The following is a 14,038-nucleotide window of genomic DNA, read 5'->3' on the forward strand; positions in this document are numbered from 1 at the left end:
AGATCCCTTAAATTATTATATCAGATACGAGGATGAGCCAACATAGCCTGAGATTGAGGTAAGAAATCATTATTTATATCTGATTTCTATAATGTAACCAAAAGTTCCCATTTTATCTAAATATATATGGAACGATTGGACATGAAGGAGCGCATGAGGAGGTTGAGAACAATAACAATAACAATGAAGATGAACAATAACTAAATTGCATCATTGCATAAAAAAAGTTTGGCGCTTTCCTCGCTTGTTTTGTTTCCATTGCATCATTGAAACATCCTACGTATTAGTGTGCAGAGATTAGGATCACATTATGTTGAAAAATGTGTTGGAGAGTGTTGTAACCTTTTGATCCTCGGAGAGTGTACCTTAAAAATCCAAGTGATGTTGAGCTTAAGGTTGTATGTGTAACAAACCCAGGAAAATGCTCTTTATGCATGCTATTAGTGTCATTGTATATAATCGTTAGGTGTTAAAGTTTGCATTCCACTCAAAATGACCTGTCTGTAAAGAATGGCACAAGTAATAGTATTTAAGGTATACCCAAGTTTTTGTTAGGCTATCTTAAATGGGGTAAAATAGTACTGATCGTCACGAAAGTCTGGACAATATTTCCAAATAGTCATAAAAGTTTAATTTGCCTCTATAAAAACCATTTAAGTTTGTTCTTGTCCCGATATCTAATCGCATGTCTTAACACCATGTGGCGTAATAAAAAAAATTAACCACAAATTAACCCACATGGCATATCAATTGTTAATTAAAATGTGTAGTTACATTTTTTTTAATATGTCAAGTGGCGCTGACGTGACCTTGAGATGCCACCTCACCAATTTCGGTGAAAAGATGAGTGAAAAACGTCCAAAGTGATTTTATTGAGACAAAAGCAAACTTAGTGATTTTGTTGAGACAATTTGAACTTTTGTGGCCTTTTGAGGGTATTAGCTTAAGTTATGTACATTTTGGTAAATTAATGATTTTGTTGGTTTTAAGTCAAATTGCGTTATATGTAGAACTTTATATATGTGATTTGTGCACATTTTGTATATATATATATATATAAACTAAATTGTCATGACACTAAAATAACATCTACATTTAATGATTTTAGCTGACAGATTATTTAAAAATAATGTCATGTGGACTTCTTTAACTTGACAAATAAGTTTAGATATGTCGTCATCTAAACGTCAACACTTTGATAGAATTTAATACAAATTATGTCATGTGAATTAAGTTACAATGACAGGCAGGAAAACAAAAAATTTCATAACTTTAACATAACAGTTACATTTTAACTTAATATTCTGACATATTATTTAAATATGGTGTCACGAGAACATAAATACGGTAACAACTATTCTTACATAATCCATCATATAATTAATGGTCAAACGACAGGGAGCAATTTGGTTGTTCTCATTCGAAAGTATTACAAACGACAGATTTTGCCCATCAATTGAAGTATCAACAGACGGCAGCGAGCCATGTGACAATTTTATTCTTTTTGGGATGACGATTAAAGAATATCATCTGAAGCATGTCTTGGCATAGTGTAAGTCTATAAATAGTAGTCCTTTACACATCTTGGGGGGAGATGCCTGTTGAAACACCTTTCCACAAGATTTTGATTTGACAAAATCATCCATGATTAAGAGGCAATTAAATTTAAATGCTTTGATTTAATTGTACTAATGTGTTTATTCAATATTGAGTGCAAAAATATATACATAAAGTTAGACAGGACAAAAGTCAGCATAAGCCAAGCTGAGTGGAACGGAACTCAGCATAAAAGAATAGAAGCTGAGTGGAGTAGAACTCAGTCTCAGAAGTCTTCTTCAAAGTTGCGAGAACGAAGCTGACTAAATTAGAAGACTCCTTCAGAATCGTATAAACAGAACGGAGCTGACTAAGAAGGAGCTCAGCATGGAAGTTGAACATTTGAAGATAACGAGTGAAGCTGAGTGACAGTCAGGATAACATGAAGGATCCGTTCACTAAAGGACAAAGTCTGCCAATCTTCTGCACCAATAATTGAAGCCTCGAAAATACACAGAATATATATTGAGAGAAAGAGTTTAGAAGTTACTCAGCACGACTTATCCTGGTTCGACCTCTCTGCCTACGTGTGTTGCTTGTGTTGCTTGTGAAATTTACTCAGCTTATAAATTGTTAAAACTGAAACTGAGTAAATCTGAGTGCTAAGTTGGAAGCTGACCTTTCAAGTGTCAATTCCCAACTCTGAAGTCAAGCAGTCTTAGTCAGCATAGAACTAAAACTGTCTGCCTAATCAATCGGTCGTGCTGACCAACACGCTGAGTTATCAAACTCTTAAAATAATATTAAGTCAGCATAATTAAAAGCGAAAAAGTTATATTAGTTTTTATCCCCCCCCTTGGAACTAATTACTAGGGACCAACAAGTGGTATCAGAGCTAAGAGCTCACTACTCAAAGATCTAACAATCTTGAGTTGATCCCGATAAATGGCTGAAAACAGCACTCGTTTCCTTCCAGGGAACCAAACAACACAGATACTCCCTGAGGGATTATCAATTAGTCGGCCTCCCCTATTCTTTGGATCTAATTATACATTCTGGAAGAATAGGATGAAGAACTTTATTCAAGCCACAAACATGAGTGCATGGCTTGCAATAGTTCAACATATACCTTACAAAATGTTGATAATGAGAAAGTTGTCAAGAGTGAAACTGAGTGGACAGAAGATGACCTCAGAAAATTGCAAAATAATGCTTCGGCTATCAATATGCTTCACTGTGCTCTAGATGCTACAGAATACAATAAGATTTCAGGTTGTGAGTCAGCACAGGAGATCTGGAAAAAGCTAGAAGTGACTTATGAAGGCACCAGCAAGGTCAAGGAATCCAAAGTGAACCAACACATGCGATTGTATGAGCTGTTCGAGATGACTGACAATGAGGACATCTCAGCAATGAATGCCAGGTTCACCAACATAATAAATGAGCTTAAAAGACTCAGTAAGAATTTCACTGAAGAAAAACAAGTGAAGAAGATCTTACGAAGTCTTCCCAAAAGCTGGCAAGCTAAGAAGACAGTTGTAGAGGAAGCTCAGGACCTGACCACATACAAATATGATGAGCTGATCGGTTCCTTGCTGACCCATGAAATTTCCATGAAAAAATTTGAAGCTAAGGAGAAAACCGAAGATAAGAAGCAGAAATCATTAGTGATGAAAGCTGACTCCACTGAAGCTAAGTCAACTGATGATGAAGAAATGGCCATGTTTACTAGAAAAATGAAGAAGCTGTTCAGAAGAAATGACAGAAACGGTAAAAGGTCATTCAGAAGAAGTAACAAATACAAAGCTGAGTCGAGTGACAAATACAAGAAGGACAGTTCCAAGTCTGTCACATGTTTTGAGTGCCATCAAACTGGGCACATCAAGTCAAGCTGTCCCAACCTTAAGAAGGAGAAGAATGGAAGCAAAAAGGCTATGGTAGCAACATGGAGCGATAGTGATGAGTCAACCTCATCTGAAGCTGATGTGAATGAAACAGCCAACATATGCTTCATGGCTGACGATGCTGACGATGCTGACCATTCTCAATCTGAGCATAATGACCTCTCTGATGAAACTGACCAGGAAGTACACACTAATGAGGTAACACCCTTACTTTTGTTTAGAAATGAGATGGTAAATGCCCTGAGTGATTTATATAAGCTAACTAAAAAATGCAATAACAAAATAAAATCACTCAACAGGCGATGTGACGAGATTGAAGAGGTCAAGCTGAGTGACCTCCGATATCTCCTCCAGGACAACTCAGATTTACATACAACATGCAAATCTTGCATAAGTTTGTCACGGAGGTTCAATCTGAGTCAAAGAAACTTAGAAAGGATGTCACAACCTTGCAGAATCAAGTGAAAGGCTCAAGTAGAAATAAACCCCATACTGAGTACGCAAGTACTAGTCCGCATAAGCAATTCACTCAATGTGAGTGTTGTGGAAAAAGGGGGCACACAAAAGATGTATGTTGGCATAACAAGCGGATTGTCCAATGTGACTTCTGCGGAAGAAAAGGGCATTCCACAAAAGTATGCTGGCACGCCCAACACAACAATGCTGACCATACTCAGTACAACCCTCAAAGGGTACCTTTTTGTGACTTCTGTGGTAAGCCTGGCCACACTATAAAAGTATGTCGTCACAAGTTGAAATATGACTTTGCACCTGTTTACGCTAACAAGAAAGGACCCAAAAAGAATTGGGTACCTAAAAACGAATAGTTTAAAATGCAGGTCAGCTTGACATGTGTGGAGAAATCAAAACTCTGGTATATAGACAGCGCATGCTCAAGACACATGACAGGTGATGAAACTCAGTTCATCACACTAGAGCTTAAACGAGGAGGTAGTGTAAGCTTTGGAGACAACAAGAAGGGCAAGATAGTTGGCTCAGGAACTATCGGAGGTAACCCTAAAATTGAGTCAGTCTCCTTAGTTAAGGGTCTCAAATATAATCTTCTAAGTGTAGCTCAGCTTTGCAAGAGTGGAAGAAAGGTTATATTTGATCAGAGCACGTCCCTGTGAGGCGCCGTTGGGGTCGGCCGGGGACACTTCGATGCCAAAGTCAGTAAGGAAGATCAAGAGAGCAAACTGAATTGACAAAGAATAAGTGAATGTGTGTACCTTGATAGCCTAGGGATGTAGGCTATATATAGTTGGGGAATTCGTAACCTCTAGGTAACTAGAAAGTCTCCATTAATTCTCATTTAATGGCGGTTACAAGTTACTCTTAACCTGGTGGTTTAAGACTATTAATGATTCATTTAATGATCTTTATGGCCGAGTTGGCGGTTAGCCGTTACTGTGATGAATCAGGTGAAAGAGGAGATTCGCCTCATAGGTTCGCCAGCGGATCTCACTGAGCTGAACCGTGGAGATCCGCCATCTGGTTCTTCTTGCGGCGTTCTCAAGGTGAATATCCCTTTTGGTCCTTGGGATAATATTCTTTGATCCGTCAAGGCATATGTACGCTCTCCTTGAGAGATATGGCGGGTCTCTGCTACTTGCTCTCATTGGGCGTATCTCGTTATGGCGTATCTCGCCATGGTCCACGTGGCGTGGCATAGTGCTAGAAACTCCCTCTTTTTCCTCATTATTTGCATATTCTCCCCTGCATTAATTATCATTAATGCCACATTAATCATGTATAAATATCTCTTTTAGAAGGAATAATGGTTTGCCATTATTTCTATTAATTTTTCCTTATTCTTTATTCAAGAATAATTTGGTTTGTTATCAGAAGCCCCCCTAAAGGTATGAAAAGCTATTTAGGGCTGTCTAATCGTATTCCATGCTATTGATCTTTTAAGTGTTCAAACTTGTCATGAATTTTCCGAAGGTTTCAATCTTGTTATGAATTTTCCGAAGGTTTCAAACTTGTTATGAATTTTCCGAAGGTTTCAAACTTGTTATGTCTCGAGGTAGGTGGCCAACCATATCCCTAGAAGCTTATGATAAGCTTCATGGATTTCTTTCCCTAGGATCCAATATATGGAGATTTTTACGTTGTCTGTGAACTTTGACCGTTTATAAGGAGATTCGCCTTAGAGATCCGCCCGTGGATCTCATATGGCTTAGTCTTGATGATCAACTTGCTACCTATCTTTGAGTGATCTGTCCAAGGCAACTTAGAGTAGGTGGCCAGCCATACCCTTGTATGAAAACCTTTGTGAAGGCTTGAACCTTGGTGAAGGTTTGTGTGCTTGGTATTCCTTTTGAGGGAATCAAGCTACCGTAAGCGTTTGATCTGCTTCCTCTCTTTGAGGTGGATCAATCTGCCATATGTGTAGAAAACTCCTCTTTTTGAGAGAAGTTTTGAAGGATGTGAAGATCTCACGTCTAAGAAATGTTTTAATCCTGGCGGTGATCAGGGCTTGATCCGCCGTGTTTTATTTTTCTATCTTGGAGGAAAGTGGACCCGCCCTAGATGGGGCCATTTGTTCCTACCGCATAGGATTATGATTCGCCTTAGGGACTTCTTTTCTTCATTTCTGCAATATTGAGGAGAATGACCCGCCCTTAGGGATCAGTAAGAATGATCAGCCATTTAGGGACCTTTGTGCATTTTGTGGAGGCGAGACTTTGTTATTTCTATGATGAAGATGCGGATTCATTAATTTGATGAAAACGAGACTTCATTAATTGGATAAAGACGAGGCTTTATGAATTGGATGAAGACGAGGCTTCATTAATTGAATTGGATGAAGACGAGGCTTCATTACTTGGAGATGAAGACGAGGCTTCATTACTTGGAGATGAAGACGAGGCTTCATTACTTGGAGATGAAGATGAGGCTTCATTAATTGAATTGGATGAAGACGAGGCTTCATTACTTGGAGATGAAGACGAGGCTTCATTACTTGGAGATGAAGACGAGGCTTCATTACTTGGAGATGAAGACGAGGCTTCATTAATTGAATTGGATGAATCCCTTTGCTTTCCAGAACTATTTTTACTAATGCATTATATCTTTTAGCAAGTAATTTTCTAGAATCTGGTTTACGATTTCTCCGATTGTTTAGGGTAGGTGGCCAGCCGTACCCCAATGTGTGAACCTTTGTGAAGGTTTAGAAGCTGTTATATTCCTTCTAGAGGAAGTAAAGCTGCCCAGGGGATTAACTTGCTACCTATCTTTGAGGTGAAGCGATCCGCCCGTAGGACTTGTGAACCCTTCTTTGGGAAGGGAGTGAGAGAGTGTAAAGTCCTTGCGTCCAAGGAATGTTTTAACTCGTTTATGGTGTCCGACCGAATGGTATCCGACCGAATGGTGTCCGACCGAATGGTGATCATCTAAAGATGGATCCGCCCATGAGAGTGTTCTCCTATCTTTGAGGAGAAAGTTGAGGGTGTAATGATCTCATGTTTGAGACGATTTTAACCCGCTTTTGATGGTGGTCAATCCTTTTCCTATCTTTGAGGAGAGAGTTGAGCTTATTTGAAAGCTCCTGAGGGTCTGTGCTTCTTACCTTTATGGAAAGGGGATCCGCCCGTGATGGGATCAATTGTCCTATCTTTGAGGTAATTGATCCACCTGTGGAACTTATGATTCGCCAGCCACTGGACGTATATCAGCACTAAAAGCTAGGCAAGTGAATATAAGAAGTATGGCGAGAAAGAATAAATTATAAAATATAGGATACTATAACAGTTTAATACACATATAAGAATATGTAAAAATGCTGATTTTAGGCCCATGGTTCCGTCTTTTCTGAGAAACTAGAACCACATCCTTAATGATGTTTAACTTATGAGTGATCATATCTGGGCTTATTCCTGTACGGATCTCATTCTCCTATGCAAATAGGCTTTCAGACTCAATGATGTTTAATCCTTTGGCGATTCGTACCCGCTTTCCATCAGCAATAAGGAGCGTTTCTGTGTCGCCCAAAGCTGTAGTGACAAGTTTATGTTTCTCACCTTCGTCCTCTTTGGATTGTGGGCGAATTGATAGTGACGCTGAGTAGGTCTCTTGAACCGTCTTTTGGTTCCCGCTAATCATTACTCCTCCTTTGTTGGTGAGAATGTACCTATGGTGATGATATTGCAAGAACTGCCCGTGTCTACCATTACCCGCCTCATTTCATCTTCCATCCTTCAATTGTCAACGCATCTGTATGTGGAGAGATTACTGGACCTGTTTCTGCAAAAGGAGCAATGGAGGGATGTTTTATCTAGAGCGGATATTTTTTGCTTTTTCCACGGGTGGCTGATACCCTGGTCCATCCGCCATGACATTAATGACACTTTTGAATTTATTTTTGGGATCTGTCTTCTGCTTGTCATCTTGTTATTTGTTATTCTGGACAAAGCTATCTAGTTTGCCAGCTCCCAGCAAGCTTCAGTGTGGTGGCCAACCAAAGGGTGGTAATAATCTTAGATTGGGTACCCCCTCAAATTTGACCACTGGAATATTTATATTACTTATACTAAAGTCTTGTTTATGGAGGAAGAACCCCGATTTTTGTCTTTCTCACGATCTCGATTGTGAGATTCGCCTTTGGTTTTATGTGATGGAGATAACGATTCGCGGCGTATGTCATCTACCTCCCTGAATGCTTTGCATCGTTCAATTAGATTTGCCATATTGCGGGGTTTTCTCCGGATCAGATCCTCCTGTAAGCTTTTACATGTTGTATTTTTGGCCAATGCTTCTGCAGCTGATCCACCGCCGCCTGAACCGCCTATATGTAATCGGTCATGACCTCCTTGGTTTCCTACGGGGACATGACCAATGTCTCCTGGTCGGGAGGATGATGGTGGTGGGCCGGTACTCCGGGGTGTATCAATAGGCCTCTTACTACGTCAGCGTATTGGAGAGGGAGGTGACCTACCTCTGCGAGAAGAGCCCTGTCTTCGTGGCGAAGATGTTTTACGATGCTTCTCATTCGAAACTGACATTTGCACAGTTTTATAGTTAGCTCAAGACATGAAAGTTTTGTTTATCCAATTTGGCAATTCATCAACCCATAATGGCCTTAATAGTTAGGGACAGTTACATGATGATCACAAATTGATTTAATATGTTCAATTCTCTTACGTCGGTAAAAGAAATTCTAATAATGTCAGATAAACAGTTTTTATATGAATAAACACATCCTTGTAAAAAAGGGAATGAAATAACCGTTTGACAAAACAATATTCAAAAATATGAATTTTTGATATTAAAAGTACTAAATAGGAGAAAAGCCATATATAGATGGTGAATTGTACAAGGAAAAACCAAATATGATTTTTTTGTAATTTCTTCTAATAGTTATATGCATGTTCACCCAAAAGACCGACTAGATCTAAATCCTTTGCAATTACATGAGCAATTTTATGATATTTTAATATCAAATGACAAAATCACATTGAATGGATGATTTTTCCTTTTGTAAATCCCAAGATCACGGGTCTTATACATGCGTTTGTACTGGTTCAATGATAATATCATATTACACTTGTCATGCATAAAAATATGAGGGCATAGTAAGCATGCAAGGTTTAATGAAAGATTTGCGTCTATGACTTCACCTTTTACAATTTATTAGATTTATCATAATAACATGTAACGATATTCATAGCACTTTATAAGAGTGAGGGATCTCAATTTTCTTTAATAAAAAATGGAATAAGAAATGGGAGGAAACTTATCTTTTTCATCATAAAATTCCAGATTTAATGTAGAAAACTCTTTCCCACCAATATATGGAGAACTGTATCTTTGGATAGATTTATTTGTACTGACTGAGCCAAGGTTTGAGATTGTGATTCCTATTCCGTTGACTTCATTGTTTTGTTCTTTGTGAAACTCTATACAATCGAGATTTTGTGATCTTCTGTTTGTTAGAGATCCACGATCACCGCACCAATTGATAACACGGGGAAAAATCCTTGATCAGAGCACGTCCATGTGAGGCGCCGTTGGGGTCGGCCGGAGACACTCTGATGCCAAAGTCAGTAAGGAAGATCAAGAGAGCAAACTGAATTGACAAAGAATAAGTGAATGTGTGTACCTTGATAGCCTAGGGATGTAGGCTATATATAGTTGGGGAATTCGTAACCTCTAGGTAACTAGAAAGTCTCCATTAATGCTCATTTAATGGCGGTTACAAGTTACTCTTAACCTGGTGGTTTAAGACTATTAATGATTCATTTAATGATCTTTATGGCCGAGTTGGCGGTTAGCCGTTACTGTGATGAATCAGGTGAAAGAGGAGATTCGCCTCATAGGTTCGCCAGCGGATCTCACTGAGCTGAACCGTGGAAATCCGCCATCTGGTTCTTCTTGCGGCGTTCTCAAGGTGAATATCCCTTTTGGTCCTTGGGATAATATTCTTTGATCCGTCAAGGCATATGTACGCTCTCCTTGAGAGATATGGCGGGTCTCTGCTACTTGCTCTCATTGGGCGTATCTCGTTATGGCGTATCTCGCCATGGTCCACGTGGCGTGGCATAGTGTTAGAAACTCCCTCTTTTTCCTCATTATTTGCATATTCTCCCCTGCATTAATTATCATTAATGCCACATTAATCATGTATAAATATCTCTTTTAGAAGGAATAATGGTTTGCCATTATTTCTATTAATTTTCCCTTATTCTTTATTCAAGAATAATTTGGTTTGTTATCAATACTCAATGTCAAATACTCGAGGGAAAAACAAACGATTTGATTTTAACAGCCCCTCATGTAGAAAATGTTTATATGTTGAGTTTAGAAAAACAATTTTCAAATAATATATGCTTAGTATCTAAAGAGGACAACTCCTGGCTATGGCATAGGAGACTTGGGCATGTCAGCATGGACCTCCTTGCCAAACTAGCTAGAAAGCAATTAGTTGAGGGATTACCCAAATTAAAGTATGAAAAAGATCAACTTTGTAATGCTTGTCAGCAAGGTAAACAAACCAAAAAGTTCTTCATAGCAAAAATGTTGTCTCAACAAAAAAGACCATTGGAATTACTACATTTGGATCTTTTCGGACCTATCCAGCCACTCAGCATGGGAGGTAAGAAATTTTTCTTAGTTATTGTAGATGATTTCTCTAGGTATACTTGGATCATCTTGCTGAGTAGCAAAGATGAAACATTTGAGATGTTTACTACATTAATCAAAAAGCTTGAAAATGACAAAGACCTAAGAGTAGCTCACATTAGAAGTGATAATGGTGGAGAATTCAAAAACCAAATGTTTGATGAATTCTGTGAAACTAATGGTATTGACCACAATTTCTCTGCCCCTAGAACTCCTCAACAGAATGGAGTTGTTGAAAGGAAGAATAGGACAATAGTAGAAATTGCTAGGACAATGCTGAGTGAAAATAGGCTTCCAAAGTATTTTTGGGGAGAAGCTGTCAATACAGCATGTTACATATTGAATAGGGCCTTGGTAAGACCTATATTAAAGAAAACTCCTTATGAACTTTGGAAAGGATGAAAGCCCAATATTGGATACTTTCGTGCCTTTGGGTGTAAATGTTTTATACTCAACACTAAGGATAATTTGGCAAAGTTTGATGCCAAAGCTGACGAAGCAATCTTTTTAGGGTACTCAACAAACAGCAAAGCATATAGAATTTATAATAAAAGAACTCAAGTTGTAGAAGAGTCAGTCCATGTAGATTTCGATGAAACTGACCCTGCAGGTAAGACAACTCAACCCATGGAGGATGAGCTGAACTCAGCTCATACTGACCTAATTGGAGGTGCTGAGCAATCAGCACAAGAGCTGACCAAAGGTAAAATTGAAACTGAAATTACCTTTGCTGACCAATCTGTCCCTGCAGAGATTGTAGAAACACCTGTTCCAAACAACTCAACATTACCCAAGGAGATAAAAATTCCAAGAGGACATTCAGAAGAGTCCATCCTTGATGATGCCAACAACAAAGTAATGACTAGAGACCAGCTTAGAAAATTCCTTTGCAACGTTGCTTTCGTATCAGTTCATGAACCAAAGAACTTTGCTGATGCTGAGCATGATGAGTATTGGATCAATGCTATGCAAGAAGAGCTTGACCAATTCACGAGAAATGAGGTATGGGATTTAGTACCTAAACCTAGGAATCAGAAATCCATAGGAACTAAGTGGGTTTTTAGAAACAAACTAGATGAGCATGGAAATGTAGTTCGGAACAAAGCCCGACTTATAGCCCAAGGCTATAGTCAGCAAGAGGGCATTGATTATGGTGAAACTTTTGCACCAGTTGCTAGGTTAGAAGCTATACGTATATTGTGTGCATATGCTAGTTTCATGAACTTTAAATTGTATCAAATGGATGTTAAAAGTGCATTTCTTAATGGCTTTATAAACGAGGAGGTATATGTTAATCAACCTCTGGGTTTTGAAGATCCAAAATTTCCAAACCACGTTTATAAACTCAAGAAGGCCTTATATGGCCTGAAGCAAGCTCCAAGAGCTTGGTATGAAAGGTTGACCAACTTCCTGCTGACCAGGAATTATGTCAGAGGAAAAGCTGATACAACCTTGTTCATTAAGAAAAAGGGTAAACATACCCTACTTGCACAAATCTATGTAGATGACATAATATTTGGTGCTACTGGCGAATCTTTGTGTCAAGAGTTTAGCAAACAGATGCAGACTGAGTTCGAAATGTCTATGATGGGAGAACTCAGCTTCTTCCTTGGACTTCAGATCAAGCAAGGTAAGAACGGCATCTTCATTAGTCAGTCCAAGTACACCAAGGAGATGTTAAAGAAATACGATATGGAAGATTGTAAGCCCATATCAACCCTTATGGGTACTGATACTGTCCTATGCAAAGATGAGAAAAGTAAGTCAATAGATAGTAAACTTTATCGAGGTATGATAGGCTCCTTACTTTATCTCACTGCTAGTAGACCTGATATACAGTACTCAGTATGTTATTGTGCAAGATATCAAGCTGACCCAAGGGAATCTCACTTAATTGCTGTAAAAAGAATTTTTAGATATTTGCAGAGCTCAGTTGATGCAGGTTTGTGGTATCCAGCTTCAAATGACTTCACACTCATAGGATACACTGATGCTGACTATGGACGGGATAAACTAGAATGTAAGAGTACTTCAGGAGGATGTCATTTCCTTGGAGGCTGTATAGTATCCTGGTTCAGCAAGAAGCAGTCATCAGTTGCTCTGTCTACAACTGAAGCTGAGTACATTGCTGCTGGAAGCTGTGTAGCTCAAGTCCTATGGATAAAGCAACAGCTTGAGGATTATGGAGTAAGAACTGAGACAATAGAGATCAAATGTGACAACAAGAGTGCCATTGATCTATCCAAGAATCCTATCCAACACAGCAGGATGAAGCATGTCAGCATAAGGCATCACTTCATCAGAGATCACGTACTAAAGGGTGAGATCAAGCTGACCTATGTGCCAACAAATGAACAGCTTGCAGATATCTTCACCAAGCCTTTGGCTCGTGAGCAATTTAACATACTAAGGGAAGCTATCAGTATGTCTAATCCTCTTCAATAATTCTAAATATTTGAATAAATGTTGAGTGATTGTCATGCTGACTGATATCAATCTAGTAACTACTGCACATTGAGCTTAATAGTCTATGCTGAGTAGATACAAATGTTGAGTAAAATATTGTGTGCTGAGTAGATAAACATATTGAGTAATCATCTTATGCCGAGTAGATGTACATGGTGTGTGATTAACGTATGTTGAGTTACTAAGAAATAGAAAATCCATCTATATAGAATTAAATACTCAGTATCATAAACGACTCATATTCCGGCAAACTGAGTAAAGCCCACTTGCACCGATAAACAATGACACGTATGATAACATTAGGATATTATCATGAGGACCAAAAGAGATAATTACCTTAAGATATGCCACGTAGCAAAGGAAGCCGTCTGGCGGATCACCCTAGATCAGCTCTAAGAGATCCGCTGGCGGATCTCTTAGGCGAATCTCTCCATTTACCTAGATAACGGCTGGCCGCCGTCTCGACCATAAATGATTATTAAATGAATCATTAATAGTCTCAAACCGCCAAATTAAGAGTAACTTGTAACCGCCATTAAATGAGCATTAATGGAGGCTTTCTAGTTACCTAGGGGTTACGAATTCCTCAACTATATATAGCCTACCTTTCTAGGCTATCAAGGTACACTTACTTTTACATTCTCTAAGCTTTGTCAATACGATTTACTCTCTATATATTCTACTGACTTTGGCATCGGAGTGTCCCCGGCCGATCCCAGCGGCGCCTCACAGGGACGGGATCCGATCGAGAAGTTTCTCCAGTGTTATCAATTGGTGCGGTGAATGTGGAGTCCTTGACCAAATAAAGGATTTTTCGTTCACGTTGAAACATCATGAATGATGAAATACAAAATCCCTCCTCAGGGATCGAATCGCCAATAATTACACCATCTAGCGTTGGATGCACAAGCACAATCGCCCCTACGATGAATATTGATGGAAATATGCCCACGGCATCCTTCCTTGATATGTGTGCTCAGGATATCGAGGCGCGATATGGGCTTGAAATTGGA

Source organism: Euphorbia lathyris, chromosome 5 (assembly GCF_963576675.1).
Source record: "Euphorbia lathyris chromosome 5, ddEupLath1.1, whole genome shotgun sequence".
Lineage (NCBI taxonomy): Eukaryota > Viridiplantae > Streptophyta > Magnoliopsida > Malpighiales > Euphorbiaceae > Euphorbia > Euphorbia lathyris.